Source organism: Hippopotamus amphibius, chromosome 5 (genome assembly GCF_030028045.1).
Source record: "Hippopotamus amphibius kiboko isolate mHipAmp2 chromosome 5, mHipAmp2.hap2, whole genome shotgun sequence".
Taxonomy (NCBI): domain Eukaryota; kingdom Metazoa; phylum Chordata; class Mammalia; order Artiodactyla; family Hippopotamidae; genus Hippopotamus; species Hippopotamus amphibius.
The window spans coordinates 155062190-155084233 of NC_080190.1; the positions used below are offsets into that span (position 1 = coordinate 155062190).

The 22044-nt window shown below is 41.8% G+C and overlaps 1 long non-coding RNA gene across 1 annotated transcript; it reads right to left on the minus strand.

Annotated features, from left to right (window-relative positions):
- Positions 1 to 4812: 4812 nt before the first annotated feature.
- On the minus strand, positions 4813 to 20480 carry LOC130853800 (uncharacterized). Its single transcript, XR_009053882.1, has 3 exons — positions 20334 to 20480; positions 8001 to 8141; positions 4813 to 4921 (listed from the first exon to the last, which is right to left on the minus strand). It is a non-coding gene; the product is annotated as an uncharacterized LOC130853800 (long non-coding RNA).
- Between the last annotated feature and the right edge of the window lie 1564 nt (positions 20481 to 22044).

Genomic DNA, 22044 nt, shown 5'->3' on the forward strand with positions numbered 1-22044 from the left:
CTAATTGTAGTGAGCTGTATGCCATTCCATTGTAGTTACATACCTACAGGGCTATTACTCCTTAAAATAAGCTCTCATTTGGAGCTGTTCCATTTTGGGGCAGCAGAAAACTCAGAGCCTGTGGAGTCTGACAATTTGAATATTATCACTTACTAATATTGCAACATGGACAAACCAATCAATAGCTGTGTCTCCAATTTGCATATGCAAATTGGGAGGTGATTGTAAGTATTACTTGATCCTCAGTGGGTCAATTTAAAGTTATATTCAAACAAAGGGAGTCCAGCTTGAGGATGGAAGATGCCTTGGAGGACTGGGGCAGGGAGGGTGGGGGGGACTCGAGGGGGGGGGTCAGGGAAGGGAGCGAGTACGGGGATGTGTGTATGGAAACAGATGATTGAACCTGGTGTACCCCCCAAAAAAATAGAAAATAAATAAATAAATAAATAAATAAATAAATATTTATTGAGCAAAAATAAAAATAAAGTTATATTCAATGATAGAACTTCTGTATCCTGAATAAATCTCAAGATTAATATGGCCCAGTCTCAACTAAATATGGCACTCAAAGAAAGAGTTCAGTTGTAAAAATCATTATTAAAATAATTCAATGTATTACTTTTATCTTTTAGGAAAAATTTAGTCAATAATGCAGGGCAAAACTTTTTAAAATCCCCTTTTTTCTTCTATTCTCCCATCTTATGGTTGTTCCAAAAGAGATGTCCCTTTCCTTCTCTCTCTCTTTCTTTCTGCTGTTTTGCCAGATTTTGTTTTTCTTTCACGTGTGTCTATCTCAATGCTTTAATATGTAGATTGCCTTGCTTCACTGATATTTTCTTTTGAGTTTCACTCTCTGCCTTACCTATTATTCCTCAGATTCTCGACAACAATGGGGAGCCTGAAGAATGACTCTTCCCCATTTCCTCCCATGCCTGGAGTCCCGTCTCCTTTTCTTATTTTTCTGATTATGCTTTTAGGAATTAAAAAAAAAAGAATCAGATTGACCGGGGTAGAGCGTAATGATCACTGAGCAGGGGAGGGGTGAAGTTGATCAGTACAGACAAAATTCTGTATGTAGGGGGTTAGAGGGAGAAAAAATTTGAGAAAGTATACATTCCCCAAAAGAGAGCTTCCTAAAGTTTAACCATCCGTGTTTAGGGCAGCAAATTGTGAAATCATCCTTTCTGTCCCTAGCTCCCTCTATTGACACCTCTCCCTGGTCTGTGCTCAGTGTGACTTACAGCCCTCAGCTTCTTTCCGTTTACCTTTCTTGTTAAATCCAAGATCAACATGCTCCTGGGTTCCATTCCTTTTTTTTTTTCTTTCTGATTGTGGTAAGAACACATAACTTGAGATCAGCCCTCTTAACAAATTGTTAAGTGTAACTATAGTATTGTTATCTATTAGCACAATGTTTTATGCAGATCTCTAGAACTTATTTATCTTGCATAACTAAAACTTTACACCCAGTATACAACATCTCTCCATTTTTCTCAACCCCAGCCCCTGGCAACCATCATTCTCCTTTCTGCTTCTATGAGTTTGACTATTTTAGATACCTCATGTTAAGTGGAAACAACCTAAATGGATTCATCCAACCTTAATGGATGAATAGGTAACCAAATGTGTATATACATAAATGGGGTATTAATCAGCCACAAGAAAAGAAGTCCTGCCATATGTAACAACATGGATGAATGCTGAGAATGTTATGCTAAGTGAAATAAGCCTGGATCCATTCTTATAGCTGGTCTTTGAGTGTGGAAACCTCCCTAAGGGGTATTACTCATCTTCGTGTACCCAGTACATAGAAGACACTTAATATTGTTGAATGCATGCATGACTTCACTAAAATTCTTAGCACCAGGTTTCTACTAGATGCTACCTGCTTGTTGACAATCCCTGTATCTATCAATAGATGGTTCCTTATGACATGTCCACAGCAACTTTCCAAATCTTTTACACATTCCCCACACCCTGTGCCACTTTCCCACCATTGTCACCTGTTTTTTAGCCAACCCATTCTCTCCTCCGAGGCTCCCTGGTGAGAACCATCTTTGCACGTAAACTTTTAAGGTTATGCCTCACAATCCCCAGCTCTTCCCTGGAGTTTGCTGCTGACAGAAACCTTTTCCAAATCACACTACTATGATTAAGTCCACACTTTTTCCTACTGAATGTCTAAAACATATTTCGAACCACATGGAATCGTTTTGAAACCCAATATTTTTTCACAGAAGTCTTTACTCCCCTTCATCTTACCAGCCTCCAGAACTTGCTTTATGAGAAATCAAAGAAAAAAGAAAGAAAAATCTATATAGATAGATCAACCAGTTTTAGTTTGAAAAGATTTGCTTCTAGAAGACTATCAATTTCAAAACCAGGCTATTCCACATCAAGAAATCTCACACATTCTTTCTGGGCTCTAGGTAACCTCCACTTTCCTAACAAACTGTAGAAGGACAGAGGTAAGATGGCATCCACAGAGGGACACAGGGGTATCAACCCTGCAGAACTCAGGTCAACTACAAGACCGGCTTGCTTTGGGTGAAAGATCTCCAGTAATTAAACAAATTCTCCAGGGCCATGTCAGAATGGAGGAGTTCTGAGCTGACTTGATATAGAAAAAGGTATTTAGGGGTTTCCCTGGTGGCGCAGTGGTTAAGAATCCACCTGCCAATGCGCGGGACACGGGTTCAAGCCTTGGTCTGGGAAGATCCCACATGCCACGGAGCAACTAAGCCTGTGCTTCACAACTACTGAAGTTGGTGGGCCTAGAGCCCGTGCTCCACAGCAAGAGAAGCTGCGGCAATAAGAAGCCCACGCACTGCAATGAAGAGTAGCCCCTGCTCTCCGCAACTACAGAAAGCCCGCGGGCAGCAATCAGACCCAACGCAGCCAATAAATAAAAATAAATAAATAAATAAAATTATTTTTTTTAAAGAAAAAGGCATTTAGTCAGTTTCTGTAAGAATTATTGTCAAAAGGCTTTGAAGATAATTATTTGAGCTTGGGCCCTTTGTTAAGTATCTCACACCTGGTTCTCTAGAAGCAGAAATTGGTGGGGTCGATAAAGGTGATTTATTGAAGGAGCACTTTTCAGGAAGAATCTATAAGGAAACAAGGGAAGAAGGAAGGCTCCAAGAAAGAATATCAAGGTAAAATCTAGTGTTGGCTTTACCCACGTGGTCCCTCTGGAACATCAGAGAGATCCCACATTAAAGCCAAAGTCAGTCTTCCGTACTCCTATGTCAACCAGTCATTGGCTCCGTGGTGTGTACCTTCCTGGGCTAGGTGGTTTTCCTGGCCTGAGAGGGGGACAGGTAGCTATAAGCTGTTAACAGTGAATAAGCACAGCAGCAGGGGACAGGTACACAGGATGACAGAAGCTAATGTGTTTTGACCACCTTCTGCCAGGCACTCCACTAGGCACTTTGCGTATGTGGTCTTGTGTAATCTTTCTAAGTCTATTCTATCCCCATTCTATAAATAAGTTAAACGAGGCTCACATTTATTCTATCTTCTGTAGTTGATGACCATGACCCACATTTATATTCTGTTATCTTTTACTGAGTTCAAAGCCACTTGTGCCAGAAATATAGTCAATATATTGGGAATATGTTTCCAACATATCATGAAACATACATCAGTAATTGAAAACCTAAAATCTGTAGATAATATGTCTGCTTCTTCAATCAGTTTTCAAATGGTTCTTTCCCAAGTTCCTCCACAGGAGTCTTTCTTCAAACAAATTAACCTGCCAGGTTATAAATAAATGTAAATGTTTTATATTTATAAATTATATTTTATATATAATTATATTTATATATAAGTTATATATAAAATAAGTTTTGTATAATAAAACTGTCTTCTATGTCATGCCCTGCAAAAATAGCCCAGAGTTTACAAAAAGAAAAGCAACTGATGCCCCATGCTAGAGTCACTCAGTCACTCACAGCAGGTGGTAGTTTATCCCAAAGTCATGATGACCTTTTTAGAACCTCAAGAAGTATTAATATATCACAATTAAAATAAGGTGCTATATCCTTTTGGGCAAAGTCTGAATCTGACTTTTGGATTCCAGTAGAGATAAGTGAAGTCACCAATTAGGAAAATTTTATGAGAGAAAAAACTAAAACATAGAAAATTCTATCCATTAATTTTGCCTTTTCTGGGATTTGGGAAACAACTATCATTTTTAATTATAGTGGTTGAAGCATATCCGGGTAAGCAGACCCCATTGCTCTTAGGAGCACGACTTTTGAATCTCTGCTAACCTAGGAGAAAAAAAAATGTTAGGAACATTTTTTTATTGCGTTACACACAAAATACCTATAGATGGCCTCTCCCTGTGACTTGGGCTTCACACAGTATGGTGCCTGGTTTTCCAAAAAGCGTCCCAAGAGTTCCATAAGGCAAGATGGGGAACTTGCCAGACCACATGAACCTGGGCTCTATCTAGAACTAGCAGTGTTACTCCCATCATATTCTGTTGCTTAGAGCAATCCCAGGACGTCCTCAGATTCAGGGAGGGGGATAGAAAACTTAATTCCACCCTTGATGGGGGGAGGGGGAGACAAGGTCACATTGCATGTGGGATGGGCATTATGGCCGTGGCCATTTTTGGAAACTATAATCCACCATGGTTATTATTATACATGTAAAGTTAAGTAACTTGCTTAAGGCCACAGAGGTAGTAGGTGATGGAAACAGACCAGCAACACAAGCGTATAAGCCTTACACTCGAATGCCCGTTTATGACTTCAACACGCAGTTCACATATTGAACCACAATCATCTGCTTACCTGCCTGTCTCTTCCAGGAGATGGCTCTTCCTTGAGGGCTCTGTCGAATTCCTCTTTGTGTTTTTCCCAGGGTCCGGTACAAGTCTTGTCACAGAGCAGTTGCTCAATACGTTTTGCTGAGAAAATAAGTGAATCATACAGTGTCACTCATTATTAGTTCCACGAAGCTCAGGTGGAGTCATTTTCCGGAATGACTTGTTGTCTAGTCCTTCTAGACATAAATGATGCTGATTGCAAGGAAATTCCGGAAGCAGATCAGCTCTGAGCTAATTACTGCAAGGTACAGACATAACGCCATACTGAAGAGTCTATCATCATCCTTTTACTCATTCGCATTGCAAATGTTGACGGTAAAAGTAAAGAGTTAATAAAGGGGTGCCCATGCTGGAAAAAAGCTTTGCTAACTACTCTAGTCCATGTGTATAAACTTATACTTGAAATTACTATTTCCATTTTTTATTCACAATTTCTGAACTCTAAGGGGTGAATTACATGCTATAGGAGTGTGCTGCCTACTCTCCACTGTCTTTTTCCATCCTGCTCGGGGGCCAAAACTGTTGACTTTTGTCAACAGAATCACTGCGTCTTCTTTCTCTCTAGTTCGTTTTGGCCAATGGGAGTAACGGCAGGAGATGAATGAAGGGGGGCATTTATCCTCTCAGAATTACTCCTTACAGGTCATGGGTGGGCAGGGGCGAGGTTCCTCTACTGAAGTCACTTCACTGTTTGGGACAGGCAGCCCTCTCCCCCAGCTGCACCTCCTTCTAGTGTGGATTCTAGTGTGACTCCCAGTTCTGAGCCTTCAGGTTTAGGGGTAAGATAAGGGCTCCTGCAGGCTCTGGGCTGCTTCCAGAAATCAGCCCTTACCCTCATAATCGGTCTATTCATTAAACTCACCTCAATCACCTTGTTTGAGTAGATTTTCTGTCAGACCCTGGCTGATAAAAGTGTTATTAAGAATTTGAAGATTTAAGGGACTTCTCTGGTGGTCCAGTGGCTAAGATTTCACTCTCCCAATGCAGGGGACCCGGGTTCGATCCCTGGTCATGGAACTATATCTCACATGCCGCAACTAAGAGTTCACATGCCACAGCTAAAGATCCCACATATAGCAAGTAAGACCCAGCCCAGCCTAAATAAATAAATAAATAAATATTTTTTTAAAAAAAGAATTTGAAGATTTTGTAAATGCCTTGGAATGAACCCTCTCATGAATCACTTACTATTTTGGTTAATGTTCTAAATCCATGTTACAAAGGGAACTTAATTGAACAAATATTTATTTAGTTCATACCATGTGCCAAGCACAGGATCAGGTTCTGAGAATGGATTTATTGATTAAAAATGAACACACACACACACACACAAATTTCACAACAGCTTTATTGAAATATAATTCACAGACCATAAAATTCACCCATTTTAAGTGTACAACAAACCATAGTCTAGTGAAAGAAAGGCTATTATGCTGGGTTAACTAAGGTGAAATAGCATTGTCTTCCATAGCTAAGAAAAGAGAATAACTTGAATGTCTATCAATAACAGAAGAGAATAATAGGGTGAGTGAAAAATTATCCACACTCTGGCTGTAGAATTTATCTTAATTAACTTTTAGAAAAGACAAATACATCATTTTTCGACACAACCTCCTTGCTTTTCAATACACTTTGCCCATCTGTCAACAAGCTTTCGTATTCCCTCATTTAAAAAATGTTTTAGGCTGAGCTGCAAGCCACGAATGCACTGCTGTCTTCACTTCTTCATCAGAAGGGAATCTTCGTCCTCGTAGGGTTGCTTTCAGGGGAACCAAACAGGTGAAAGTCCAATGGAGCAAGATCAGGACTATAGGGAGGATGCTTTAACACCTCAAAATGAAGTTTTTGCAGAGTCTCGACAGTGTGGGCAGAAGTGTGCAGATGTGCACACTCTCAGACCACAAAAAATGAATCACCGCACGCTGCTCTTCTTTCCTGCAAATCACAAGTGGGGCATCCAGTTTTGCTTGGACCACAGTTACAAATGAACTGATATAACACGTTCACACCTGCACAGCAGTGACTGGGGAGACAGTAGCCTTGAATAGAAAGTGCTGAGAAGAGTGTGGCCAACAGAAGTTTTAATATAACCGAGTGCAGATCATTTTTGACTCACCCTGCTACAATAGTTGGGAAATTTTGAAGAGCATTTCTATGTAGGTCTACTGAAAAATGAGTTATCTCTACAGATATGGATATGGAAATACATCAGTGATGTATTATGAAGCGAGAAAGGACGTTTGTAGAGTACTGTGCATGATATAATCTCACTTTTTATATAAAGACACAGCCAAAACAACCCTAGACGTGTTTGCACTCTTTTTCTATAGACAAGAAAAAGATTGTAGAAAACACTGAAGTGTTAACATTATCTCTGGAGTAATTGGGATGGAGAAGAAATGTATTAATATTTACTTTACATAACTTTGCATTTATGCAGTGAATGTGGTAGAAGCATTTTCTGTAGGTTTTTGTTTTTTGGTGGTTTTTTTTTTTTTTTGGTGTGTGTGTAATTTTACAGAAAAATTTAGTAAGAAAAATTTAAAGGAAAACAAGACACATCCCCCAAATCTAGAGCTGCTCTTGAAATTTTTGGACCAGTAACAGCGACTCTACCAGCTTACATCACCTGCTTCAATGCTGCGTGGAACATGAGCACAGAAATTTAAATCTATTTTGGTAAGTAGGGTCAGATCAGCAAGCATATAGTACTCAATTGGTTTAAAAGAGTGTTAACTAGGGGCTTCCCTGATGGAGCAGTGGTTAAGAATCCACCTGCCAATGCAGGGGACACAAATTCGATCCCTGGTCTGGGAAGATCCCACATGCCGCAGAGCATCTACACCAGCGTGCCACAACTACTGAGCCCGCATGCTGCAACTACTGAAGCTAGAGCATCTAGAGCCCATGCTCTGCAACAAGAGAAGCCACCACAATGAGAAGACCATGCACCTCAGGAAGAGTGGTCCCCGCTAGCTGCAACTAGAGAAAGCCCTTGCATAGCAATGAAGACCCAATGCAGCCATAAATAAATAAATAAATAATAAAGTGCTTAGAATAAAAAAAAAAAGAATGTAACCAATTTTCTCATGTATAAATATTTCTCTCAATGACCAAAAAATTAAATAGAGCTGACTGGATGACTGTATTTTGATCTCACCTCCTGGAGTGGAAGATGTAGCTGCATGTCCAGCATCCATTGGACATGTCCTCATCCATCACAAAACAACCACTGTTGCCAAGGATGCCCATCTCCAGCTTGGCTTAGGTATCAGCTTCATGTCCAGTCCTGAACCAATCACTACAGGAAGGGAGATGGAATTATCTGATTGATGAAGGCAATCTGGAGTCATTACTGGAGCTGCTAGAGTCAATCTTTTTTCTAATTCAAGTTGAAACAATGGTTGATTCATGGATGTATTCATGCCTAAGTTGATCACAGTCAGGCAAAGGGTTTCAGTTTGATAGCAGAGAGATTTCCTCTTTCTCTCTGGGACGTAAAAAAGAAGACATTGGCCTGAGTTGCTTCCAGCAGGTATCTTAAACCATGATGGGACTTTATGTAACGACGTTAAGCCCTTGGAAGGCAAAGCAGAATGATAAAAAGAAATTAACGCTTTGGTTCCATCCTTGAGCCACTGGATCAAACCCAGCCTGACGTGCACACTAACACTGGATTTTTATCAATACATTTTCTTTGTCGAATGCATCCGTTTGAGTTTATTTTTCTGCTTCGTGCAATCAAAAAATCCGAAAAAATTATCCCCACATACACACCATCTGCATTGGCCAAATGTTTTAAAAATGTGAAAGTTGTATTTCCCTCCATATGTTTTGTTACGGAGAAAACGCTGGCGTTTCTGAAAGTACCTTAACGAAAGCACCCCATTCCAGGGAAGCAAAGAAGAAGCAAAACCCAGACCATCAAAAGATCACAATGGGGACTTCCCTGGTTGCACAGTGGTTAGGAATCCACCTGCAAATGCAGGGGACATGGCTTCGATCCCTGGTCCAGGAAGATCCCACATGACGCAGAGCAACTAAGCCCGTGTGCCACAACTACTGAGCCTGTGTGCTGCAGCTACTGAAGCCCAAGCGCCTAGAGCCCATGCTCCACAACGAGAGAAGCCACTGCAACGAGAAGCCCACACTCCACAATAAAGAGTAGCCCCTGCTTGCCACAACTAGAGAAAGCCTGTGCACAGCAATGAAGACTCAAGAAGACCAACTGCAGCCCAAAAAATTAAAAAAAAAAAAATTATGATGGTTTTTCTTGGTGATGACACCCACAGAGGGCATCAGAATAGCTGGGACGTGCTCTACACCTGATTTTATATTTTATTCACTCATATCCTGTCGCCTGGCATTTGCTTTTCTCAGAAGTAGGCCAAAGACACAGCTCTTTGTATGTTGTAAAACTCTTCAGCAAAGCAGATCCTTGTCTCCACTGCTAATAAACGTAACAGCCTTTAGCCAGCCACACTATTCGGAGGGAGGGAAAGTCTGTGTTTGTTAAACTCATCTTCTTCTTGGCTCCCCTGTTCGCTAAGCTTCACCCTACGTTTGGTCTGAAAAGAAGAGAGAGACCTACTCAGCTCTCCTGAGAGGCGTGGAGGTCACGCTGCACAGCTGGAACCTGGAGACCACTTGGAAAGTTCTCCTCGGCAAGCGAGTACCTTCAGCAGCTCCCTGGTGAAGACGGTTCGGTTTAATGTTTAGAATTACAATCTCTGGAGTCAGACACTCCTGAGTTTGAATACAGCCTTTGAATCTCACTAGTTCTGGGGCATTGGTCATGTTTCTTAATCCAGACGTACTCCCGCATCCTCCTCTGTAAGATGGAGTTGATAACTAATACCCACCTCTCAGGGCTGTAAGGCTTGGCAAAGGGGTCTCCATAAATCACTTAACATGGTACCCAGCAGGTAGTGAGTGCTCAAGAAATATTAGCTGTAAAGAGGTAAGGCAAAGACTTCCCCTAGGTGGCACAGTGGTTAAGAATCCGCCTGCCAATGCAGGGAACACGGGTTCGCGCCCTGGTCGGGGAAGATCCGACAAGCTGTGGAGCAACTAAGCCCGAGCACCACAACTACTGAGCCTGCACTCCTAGAGCCCATGCTCTGCAACAAGAGAAGCCTCCGCAATGAGCAGCCCGTGCACTGCAACGAAGAGTAGCCCCCGCTTGCTGCAACTAGAGAAAACCTTGCACGCCGCAATGAAGACTCAATGCAGCCAAAAAATAAAAAGAAAGAAAGAAAAAAAAGAGGTAAGGCAAGCAATAGTAACAACCTAGGCAGCTCCACTGAAATAGTTAAAAATCTGGGTAAAGGTGATTTTCAGATGATGAACGAGGGAGCAGGGAGCACAGATGTCTAAGAAGTATTATCGGGACCTCCTCAGAATTAGTCTATCCTGAGTATTGCATTTTCTTGCCTAATACTTTGCCAATTCTTCCACGTTATCAATAATGAGTTTGCCTATCACATCTGTGAATAATCAGATCAGGGCAAAACCTTTTGGGCACTTTGCTTCCCATCAATAAGTTGAGATTGCTTTTCTAGTCCCTAAACACCACACACACACACACACACACACACACACACACACACACACACACACACTCAGCAGCTTACTGAGGTGTATTTTGTGCATGACAGTGGGCTAAAAGAAGAAAGAAACTATTCCTTAAGATCAAACATTGTTTTCAAGTCTCGGTTAGCCTTCCTGGAAAATCCATCCACAGTATTTTTCAGACAGGTTAAAATGTCTGAGCTGTGATCAAACCGTGTGCCAAGAACATGGTTAGACAGAGAAGCTGGGAAAACTGGAAAGGAGGATTTGTTTCCAAATGAAAAGTATAGCATAGTCACAGCTGGCATTCCAGCATGAAGGGCTCTGTGGGCAAGACCCCGCTCTGGAGAGAAATAAATTAGTTTGGAGCCTGGGGCCAGATCACTATCAGGGTGAAACTTGCTTCTTCTCTTAAGAAGGACTTGCTCTTCTCACCTTCCACCATTTCAAAGAAATAGCTTCACTATGGGACTTTAGCAATCATAGAAGCTGGTTAAATTTTTCAAATTTGAATCAGTAGAGGTAGCACATAAAAGCCTGAAAGCTTTGTGTTATTTGCTTTTGCTATTTCTCCCTTAGTTGACTGTTAGATTCCCATGACAAATGTTGTCCCTAAAGTCTATGAATTAGACGTACCCTTCAAATGCATATAGGCTTCTATTTCATCCAAGAATTCTTTCAGAAAAAGCTAGACAGCTAGACAGTGGGAGTGAGGACCTTTCTTTTCTAAGAGCCAGCACAAAAAAGAACTAGGGTTCAGATTCAGTAAACAGGTCAGGTCTTACCGACAAGAGGCATAAGCTAGAACCTGACCAATCCTCCCCTATCTGGCAAACCAAAGGAGCCTGAAATTCTAGGTTTTAATTTCAACAACATCAAATAAAAGTTAAACCAACAAGAATTTGACTCCTGATTTTCCATTTACTAGCTGTGTGATTTTGGGTGGGAAGTTTACATTCCCTGAGTTTCAGTTCTATCAACTATAAAATGGAAATAATAAGAATGGCCTCATAGATTTTATGTATCAAATGAGATCATGTAGGTGATTCTCCTTTACAAAGCCAAACAAAATTAGCATGGTTAACATTAAAATGCCTCTCATTATTATTCATTACACCTCTATTTCTTATTACGGGTATCTGTTAAAACAGCTTTTCCCTTTGAGAATAGCACTTCAGCCACACCAATTATTTGCACTTAAATGTGAATGAAAATAAAAGTAAGGGGACAAGAGGTGACTGAGGAAAGGCTCTAAGAAACAATGTTAGAATATACTACAAAAGCAAAACACAGGTCATCTAGAAGGCTTAGCATAAACTTCCTCCTCTTCAAAACTTCTTCCATGTTGCTCCTGGGTTAACTTTCTTTTCCCCAACAGAAAAATGTAGAAGATATGGATTTGCAGTCAATAAATTAAGTATGTATTGAGTGCCTACTAAGTGCCAAGCACTAAGTGATGAATGTAACTGACAAACGGACTTGTCAACTGCCCTTTGGAGCCTGCAATCCATGGTGGTGGTTGACACCACTTAGAGAAGAAAGCCCAAGACAAAGCCTTAAGATACTCCCATGCCTAAGGATCGGGGATATGTAAGAAACTGGAGAAAGAGGGTGAAGAACAGTCTGTAGAGAAACAAAAGGAGGTGAAAAGATGAGATCCAGAGCCAAAGTGGAGATCAGTTTTAAGCAGGAGAAGCGTGGCCTTTCCATCTATAGAAAGGGATCACTCAGTTATTCAGCAGATATATATCTGCTCTTACTCTTTCTTAGCAACTGGGCAAGGTCAGATAAGATAATTCAGTTATCAAAAGGTTATTACAGATTGTGTTTCCCAGAAAGCAGGCTCTGAGATGGGGATCAACATGTAAGAGGTTTTATGAGGAGTTTATTAAGATCAACACCTGATAAAAGGAGAGGATGGTTGCAGGATTGGGCAGAGGGAGGAGTCAAGCTCCAATGCATGTTTAGTGTCAGCTTCAGCAAACCTCACAGGGAGCTTTGGAGCTAGATTGCCCCTTCAGAGTTGTCCCCAGTTAGGCTGAGATGGCCACACCCACCAGTCAGTGGATGGGAACCATGCTGCCTTGTGGCCTTGGACAAGGCGGCTCTCTGCTGATGGGCCGCCACTGAGGGAGCTGACAGCTAAAGGTTACTCCCAGCATCTGGGGAATTAAGTCCTTCATGGATGGAAAGTGCTCGCCCCAAAGAATAATACAGTTTCTGCTTCCTGAAGTCATGCCCTCACCCTGGTTTATAAAAATGAAACAACTATCCAGCAGGTGGCAGCATTATGATTCAGGTTGATGGGGCTGAATTAAACGGTTTGTTGAGTCAAGGTTCTTGAATGCAAATAACCAAAACTCTGGTTAACTAAAGCATAAAGGAAGGAATGAAACTGAGTTAGTTGTAGTGAGGTGGATGGACCCTGAGTCTGTCATACCGAGCGAAGTAAGCCAGAAAGAGTAAAACAAATACCGTATGCTAACTCATATATATGGAATCTAAAAAAATGGTACTGATGAACCCAGTGACAGGGCAAGGATAAAGATGCAGATGTAGAGAACAGACTTGAGGACAGGGGTGGGGTGGGGGGTGGGGGGTAGGAGAGGAGGCTAAGGGGAAGCTGGGATGAAGTGAGAGAGTAGCATTGACATATACACACTACCAATTGTAAAATAGATAGCTAGTGGGAAGCTGCTGCATAACACAGGGAGATCAACTGAATGACGGGTGATGATTTAGAGGGAAGGGATAGGGAAGGTGGGAAGGAGTCATGAGAGGGAAGGGATACGGAAATATATGTATAAATACAGCTGATTCACTTTGTTGTACAGCAAAAACTGGCACAACAGTGTAAAGCAATTATATTCCAATAAAGAGCTTAAAAAAATAGGATTTATGGAAGGGCATGGATTACCTTGGGGAATTGATGGGAAGTCCCAGGAAACAAGCTCCAAAATGGAAAGGAATAGCAAAGAGAGGGTGAGTGTCCAGAATCTCAACGAAGGTCCTCTCATAGGAACAGCCTGCATTAGATTCCTCTTCTGCCACCAGTGCACATGAGTACCACCACCTCTTGCTCTGGAATGAATTCTGATGTGTTCCCTGCTACTCTGCATCACTGGCTCCAAGTTCAGAGACTCGGGCAGAAGCATTTGTTTGGCCAAGCCTAGGCAGGTGCTCACACTGTAGTTGCAGGGCCTGAGGGTGAGGAAACATCTGGCCTTGCAGGCATCCTTAGCCAGAGGTGAGGACCTGTCTCCCACCTCAACTTGTGAATAAAAATATCCTCAGATATCAGACCATTCAGACACTGGACTGATTTTTTAAAACTATAGAGATAGATGATAGGTAGATAGATAGATAGAGCATGCAAAGACCTGACCCATCAATTTAACCTGTACTCACGAGAAGGGGTAAATAAGGGTTATGCAGATGTTAGGCCCCCAAAACATAGTGGGGGCAGACAATGGACTGATGACACAAACCAGACAAACACTAAAGAACAGTCCATCACTTGGGCTCAGCACTCGCGAGAAGGAGTTAGAGCGATGCAGATGTTGGGTCCAGCTGGATAGATGTAGTGTTGACAGAAGGCCTCAGTCTCAGCATAATAGAAGTGCACTCAGGAAACCAAGGCCGAGTGACGGTCAGAAGCCGGAGATTAGAGAGAACTGAAGCTCAGAGAACGGGCAGACACCCACGGCGCACTCCCAGCACAATACTGACAACAAAACTCATTCCAGATTCTTTCCAGTGGTAAGAGGAGGACTCTTAAAATATGGTCACTTTTGGCCAGAACTGGCTCTGGCCCCAGGGAGGGGCTGAGAGTCTTTGAGTTGAAAGTTTTCTGTTCTAGCAGATGAGTGGGGCCGGAGAGGGTGATGCTAGGAAGAGAAATGACCCAGAAAGAGGCTTGAGTAGCTTTCATCTCTTTATCTCCTCCTCCAGAGGCCTCCCCAAAACCAAAGAAAAGCAAGTGACATTGATTTACTGCCAACTATACTAAACCTGTGCTAAGTGTTTTCATAAATATTCTCTCTTTAAAACCCCACAAAGCCTGTTATCCTCATTTTTACCAACGCAGAAGCTGAATATTATAGATGCTAAATAACATGAACTGACTCTCAGGAATCAGGATTCAAACTCTAGTCTACTCCAAAAAAGTTGACACCCGTTTTCTATGTTACACACTCTGACCCCTACTTTATTCTAGATCCTTCATTCCTCACCTGACCCTGACAGGCACTTTGTACTTCTTAGAGTCATGCTTCTCAAACAGGAATTTATATTGTCATTAGTATAACATGTCTGAGGGGATCCGAGGTCACAGACTTAGAATAAGCACATTCCTGCAATGACAATTTTACTTGAGGATTTTGCAGGGCTGGGATTGCAGGTTGGGGGAGGGTGCAAAGTGGAATACTTTATTGGTTAGTGTTTTAAATTTTTGTTGTTGTTTGTTTTATTTTATTTATTTATTTATTTATTTATTTATTTTATTGGCTGTGTTGGGTGTTTGTTGCTGCACACGGGCTTTCTCTAGTTAATGCGAGTGGGGGCTACTCTTCATTGTGGTGCACAGGCTCCTCATTTTAGTGGCTTCTCTTGTTGTGGAGCATGGGGCCTAGGCACATGGGCTTCAATAGTTGTGGCACATGGGCTCAATAGTTGTGGCTCACGGGCTTAGTTGCTCCGTGGCATGTGGAATCTTCCCAGAGCAGGGCTCAAACCCGTGTCCCCTGCACTGGCAGGTGGATTCTTAACCACTGTGCCACCTAGGAAGTCCCTAAAATATTTTTTTATTAATGCAAGCACAGAGGCATGTAAGATGTGAATATTTAAGACAAAATAAACCATGTCAAAGAAATTGCAAGCCACTTTGGGCAGATCCCTCTGAGATATGCGTTCACTTTACTCTGTCATTAAAGATATATTAATAGCAACTTTTAAGAAACACTAGCTACAAGGAGAAGACCTGGGGGAAACTCAGTTAAGCTCACCACCACCTCCCACGCCCCCTCGTGTGCAAATAATCTCTGGGTTTCATGCCAGAGTTTCCCTATCTTGGGAGAAGGTAAAGAACTGATGACTTTTCAGAGAAGCCAAGGCACTGGGGAAACTCCCTGAGAGTGCCGTGTCAGCCTCTGGAAAGAGTGGAAACTGCTAGAGACAAAAGAATGAGTCAGAGGCCCATGAGTATAACGGAGGAATAATGACATGAAATGCAGCAAAGGAAAGCTTTGGCTTGGGGTCGGGAAGATGTCCAAGCAGTAAGAACAGTTAGGTGGCCAACTAGTAGAGGAAGAAAACGAGGTTCCCCCAACACTTAGCTCATTAAACCCAATAGGACTAACTCAGGCAGCCTTGTCTACAGGGAACCATCTGTACTGACTCCGGAAGGGCAGGATGGCCAAGCGGGTCATTTTCAGCTCCTATTTCTGTTACTCTATGGAACGGGGGTGATTCAAACCGTATGTCTTTAAAACCACTCTTCATTTTGGTGGTTTGGTTGTTTGGGTTCTTTTAAAGTACCACGTGACCAAGGCCCTTGTGACAAAACAAAGCACTCTCACAAACAAAGTTTGTTTCAAACGTAACTCCCTTATCTTCTCTTCCCTGTGCATGTAAAGTAATGTGCTTTCTTTTAGAACTTGTTCCAGGCTAAACTGGATTGATGTTGTGCTTTATGTAAACCATGAGGCCAAAGAACAGAAGAATATGAAAGATCCCACACTGGGTAGGATCGAATTTCAGGGCAGCCTGGGGTTCTGAATCTGTCAGTGGTACCCAGGGACATGTGGTTAAAAAAAAAAAACAAAACACACTGGTTGTTGTTAACCTCAAAAAGACAGGGATGAGCCCTGAGCAGACAAACATGCCTATCTTGTGGGCAGATGTTTTATGACTGTCTTGTTCCAACTCTAGTCAAAACAGTAAAAACAGCCTGGCCTTCAGAATCAGACAAAACTGGGGTCTGACATCCTGGCACACAGGAAAGAGACTTTGAGGAGTGACTTTATCTTCCCTGAGTCTCATCTGTAAAATGGACATAATAAAAACTACCACAGAGGGTGGCTGAGAGAATGAAATGAGAAAATTTATGCGCAGTGGCTGGCATATAGCAGGTACTCACTAAATTTTAACAAGTAATATGATGGAGGTTCTGTCTAAAACTCTCTTAAGACTATATGTTTTCTCAATTTCTGGTACATTAGTACTATAGTGCAGATGTACATGAGACCCAAGCCATTATTATAATTCCATTCCTCTAATGAATGGTTTCCTAGCTCACCAAGGGATACCAGCTGCCTTCCTAGTTGGAAATTGTCTTACTCTTAGTCTACTTGGTCTGCTGTAATAGAATAACACAGGTTGAGTAGTATAATCAATAAACATTTATTTCTTACAATTCTAGAGCCTAGGAAATCCAAGAGTGAGGTGCTGGCTAATTTGATTCCTGGTAAAATTCCTTTTCCTGGTTTGCAGATGGCCATCTTCTGGCTGTCTTCTTACATGGCAAAGAGAGAGCAAGCTCTCTCAAGTCTCTTTTTAAAAGGGCACTAATCTCTTTTGTGAGGGCTCCACCCTCATGATCTAATTACCTCCCAAGTTTCCCACCTCCAAATACCATCACACTAGGGAGGAGGGTTTCAACATGTGAATTTGAGAAGGGAGGTGAAGGGGGCACAAACATTCAGTCCATCACAGAAGCAAATGTTGGTATTTTGCTAACAGTGCCCCAACTTCAGACAACAAGGAGAGCTCTGCTCTGTTAATTCTTGGTCCCTAGGGTGGTCTTCACTGCTCAGACTTCCTTTCTCAATCCCTTCCTGAATCCTAAGGGATTAACCTATGCCCTACTTTCCAGATGCTATGAGTTAATTTTCCCCTTTTACAGGTTTACCTGAACAAACATAACACTCTCTAACATCTGCCATTTAAATAAGAGGAGATTTATTACTTACTTGTTGCAATGAGAATATCATAAGAGTCAAGAAGAAATGTATAACAGCTTGTGGTTGTCTTGGCAGCCTGTCCCAGTTTTCCAAGCAACCTCTTTTCTTGTCATTGCCATGATAGCCACAAGTCAGGCATGGACCTTTGAGAATGCATCTGAATGAATGAATTAGGGGACCACTCTGATGGGAGAAAGTCTACAGCTCTAAAGTTTCTGACTGCAGGACCCAACACATTTCTTTGTTCCTGCCAGTTTTTTAGCTGCTACAGAACTAGAAATGGGACCTTTAAGACGACCCTGGGCCACTTGCTCAGAGATCAGTCCAAGTCCATGAAACAGCTCTTCTTCAATTTTCTGGTAATCACTTGTAAATAAAAATCAGGATTTTGTTCATTTTTAGGCAGTAGGGGTATCTGAGACGTTTCCCTGCCAATGCAAATGCCCCAGTGTCATGGATAAATATGGAAAACAGAGAGTAAAGAGTACAGGGAACAGAGTCAAGGCCAGAGAAGAACAGTAGTTCCCTCTTGCTTACATTTGCTGAGCCATCACAGAATCATTTCCTTCACTGCACAGACCCAGGCTGCTTAGGGCAAAGAACAGGAAAGTTATTTCATCCAAGGGTGTCAGTGGTGGAGAAGTGCTCATTTCCCCCTATTTCCATCTATTTTGCACTGATTTGCCCTGAAGTTCAAGTGCCTGAACTCCTCAACCCTATTAGTCATCTGTGCTCCGAGGAATGCCCTGGGATATTCGGATACTAGTTAGAGCTTCGGATGCAAATTACAGAGACAAATTCTGGCTAACTGATGCAGAAAAGGAATTGATTGCACAGGTATTGGATACCTTACAGAAATGGCAAGAAGATGAGAGAACCAGGTATGGCAAGAACCAGCGGAAACAGCCTAGAGACGGTCTGCCTATAATGCCACTATTCTACGTAGAATATCCCTCAGCCACCAAATTCTTGCTATAATGACACTGGACTCAAGGACTCCACAGCCTACAGGAATAATTGTTAACTTACCATGTTACTTGCTGGCCTAGTTTCCTCAACATTCAAAGTTGGATGCTGGAGAATCTGATTGGCTACACATGGGTCACATAAAAATGCCCAGCTACTAGAGCAGAGCTGAGGAGAGAATAGCCCGCCCCTTTCAGTTCTGTAGAGAGACTGACCTCTCACCTCTCTTGGACTTTCCCCAGAATACAAAGGACATTTTTAAGTTCTGGGCAGCCAAAATGACTAACACTCACCACAGTCCTCCACTCTGGCTAACGTCTCACTAGACCCTTCTTTGCTTTTTTTTTTTTTCCTTCTTTACTTTTTAACATTTTCAAAAGCTCTGCTTCTGCCTAAACACAATGAAACACTCCCCAAGACAGCCAAACTCTCAGAGTCTTCTGATGGGAGCAAATCTATGTCTTATCTGGTACTTTAGCCAGCCCCAGGCTCCTTCCTGATATTCTTCCACTTTGACTAAACAAAAAAGTCATTCCCCAACAATAAATGATATGTATGTGCATATAAAAATGGGATAGAAAGAGCAGAAAAGGGGGACTTTCTGGGAACCTGCCTGCCAATGCAGGGGACATGGGTTTGATCCCTGCTCCAGGAAGATCCCATATGCCACAGAGCAACTAAGCCCGTGTGCCACAACTATTGAGCCCACGTGCCGCAACTACTGAAGCCCACGTGTGCCTAGAGTCTGGTCTGCAACAAGAGAAGCCACCAAAATGAGGAGCCCATGCACCACAATGAAGAGTAGCCCCCTCTCACCACAACTAGAGAAAGCCCGTGTGCAACAACGAAGACTCAATGCAGCTAATAAATAAATAAATAAATTTATAAAATAAATAAATAAAATTTTTTTAAAAAGCAGAAAAGGAAGGAAAGTATATACACATATGCGGGCACACATATACCTGTACACACACACACCAAGGAAGGAAATATGGGTTGAGGCTATAGTCCTCATTCCTCATTTTCGTAGTTAAGATGAGGCTATAGCTGATGTTACAGGTTGGGTTCTTTGGGAAGAAGACTCTGAGATGGCATTTAAACTTCAGGATATTTATTTAGAAGAGCACTTGGGATCAACACCTGTGGAAAGGTGGGGAAAGAAGCAGCGTAGACAAAGGGCAGAGTCGAGCTGCATTGCGCGCCATTTGGAAGATCATGGTTAAGCAATGAGTGGGTGAGTCATATGTAATGTACCCATTTCAACCTTCCTATCTCAAAAAGGCTTTGGATTCCATCTCTACAATGAAGTTGGCATCTTTTTCATGTAGGTCCAGATTTCAGTCAACCAAGTGAAAAAACAATTAGAACCACTCCCAGATGTTCAAATGGGTACAATGAATCCAAAATAATCTGAAAATAGACCAATATCAATAAATCCAGCCTGAAATAAAATTATCTTCTTCCATCCTTAATCCAATACCCTCAGCATCCATTCCTACACACGTCTTGGATTTTTGTCCACATAAATTAGCAAATTCTTGCAATACTTTTTGGAGTAGAAGATTCCTCTTCTCGGATTTAATTTTTTAAATGTCCCCTAGAAGTTTGTTCTAGGAGCAAACTTCTTTTCTATGGACAGAGAGTCAGTGAAGTTGGTGGAGAGAGGACAAAGGGAGAATTGACATTCCCTCGCAAGAGTTAGGGAGTTGGTTACAAGGCCTTCCAGCAATCTTAGAGAGGGGTGAGCTATTTCACCTGGCCATGGAGGCTCACTGCAGTTGCAAGTGTAGATACTAAGTTCTCTCACATGGGCCCATTGTAATTTATGGGATCTCACCCTATTTCAGTGTCACCTTTAGAAGAAGTCTAATAAAACTTTGAATTGAACTGATTTTGTAATATGTCAAACCCCAGAACAAAACTATTTGGTTTTGGGCCATATCTGTCCTAAGCCTCCAAGAGAAAAGATATTCTTTTTCCATAGTCATAGAAAATACCTCTTTTTCAGGCTGTTCCTTGAGCCAAGAATGTTGTAGGAATTTGAGTCGGTCAATCTCCTGAAAGCTATCTAGTGCCGTTAGAAGTAGCTGCTCCGTGAAGAATAGTCTCCATTTGCCCAGCTGATCTATACTCCATTCTTTTGCTCCTTGCTCTTTGCCCTAAAAGAGTGATTTCCATGTACTGCAGCAACCAGGTGAACTTAACCTTCCAGTTTCAGGTTGAGTCCAGCCAATGGGATGCACGAGGAGGAGAATAAGATTGAGAAAGATAAGGGAGAGTTTATTTGCTGGTCCCCAGACTGCCAGGTCATGAGATAGCAGTGGTTAAACTCTTTTACCAAAGTCCACAGTTCCTATTGGAAAACCTCATTATACAGCTACAGCTGCAACTACAGCTGTCTCTAGGTTCTGATAACTCTCCTTCCCCTTGCCCTTTCAGGCATGGAGGCAATAACGGTTCTTGCAGTTCAAATCCCTAAGCTGCTTCACCATCTTTTGTTGATTTCCCTTAGCCCTGCTCACAGTATTGTAAATAACCTTTCGTTAAACTTTCCTCAAATAACCCATTTGAGTGAACTATCTCCTTCCTGCTGAGACCCCAAGAAATACAGACCCCAGCCAATAGTTCTCAGATCCTAAGAGTCTTTATTCCATTCTAGGCCATTAAACGACTCAGTCCACCAAATCTTTGCTTTTAATATGCATTTTACTCCAGACTGCCAAGGATGATAGCTTCATTAGCAGACTTTCAACTATGTACCATAAGCTTCTGGATTCTCAAGTCTGAATTGGAGTTGAACTTCCATTGCTTTTCATTCTGATTGATTCAGGTAGCCCCATATTTCTCACATTTTCCTGAGATACACCTGCATATACTACTGGTAACAGTATTTGCACTGGTCAAGGTTCTTGTTTACAAATGACAGAAAGTAACACTGAATAACTTAAGCAAAAATAGTGATTTAGGGGGAAGAAAATTGGTAGCTCACAGAATTAACAGGAAAGCTGGAAAATGATGTTCCAGATGGAATCAGAAGAGACAAGATGTAATCAGAACACCGCCACAGCTACCACTGAGGTCAATGCCATAGAATGCTCACTGCCATCCTCGATGGCCCCAAAGCCACTGGACTTGAACCCCCCTGCCACTGGCTGCTCATCTTCACGGCAGCTGTCCCGATAACCTCTAACTTCATGGCAGTTCTTTCTTTAGTCCGTTGGCTCTAACATTTTCACATCAGCCACAGACCAACCCTGAAATTAGTGTCAACATGTAGTTCAGCCTTTTTATGCTTCTTGGACTCAGAGCCCTGCCACCTCATCTTTGTCCATTTCTCCCCTTATTAGATATTCTAACATAAGACATTTTTCTCCCTTCCTCTCACAGTAGAATGAAATATAGCTTGCGTAGAGATTTGCAAGTCAGATGTTCATAAATGCATTATTCGTATATAATTTCTTAGACTTCTTTCTTAGATCCATTTAGTGTTCAAATGTCAGGATAAAGTCCCGTCTTCATTCGCAAGGTTTATCTAAATATTTGATTCAACTTTTTCAATAGTCCGGGACACTGTTATAGCAAGTTGCCTTGATAGAAAAACATGAATTTGTTCTTGGTTTTGTTATGTAAAATATGTTGAAGACATATCCTCTTGACTTCTTGGTTCCACAAAGAATCATTCAAAATGCCTCTCTTAGATATGTAAAG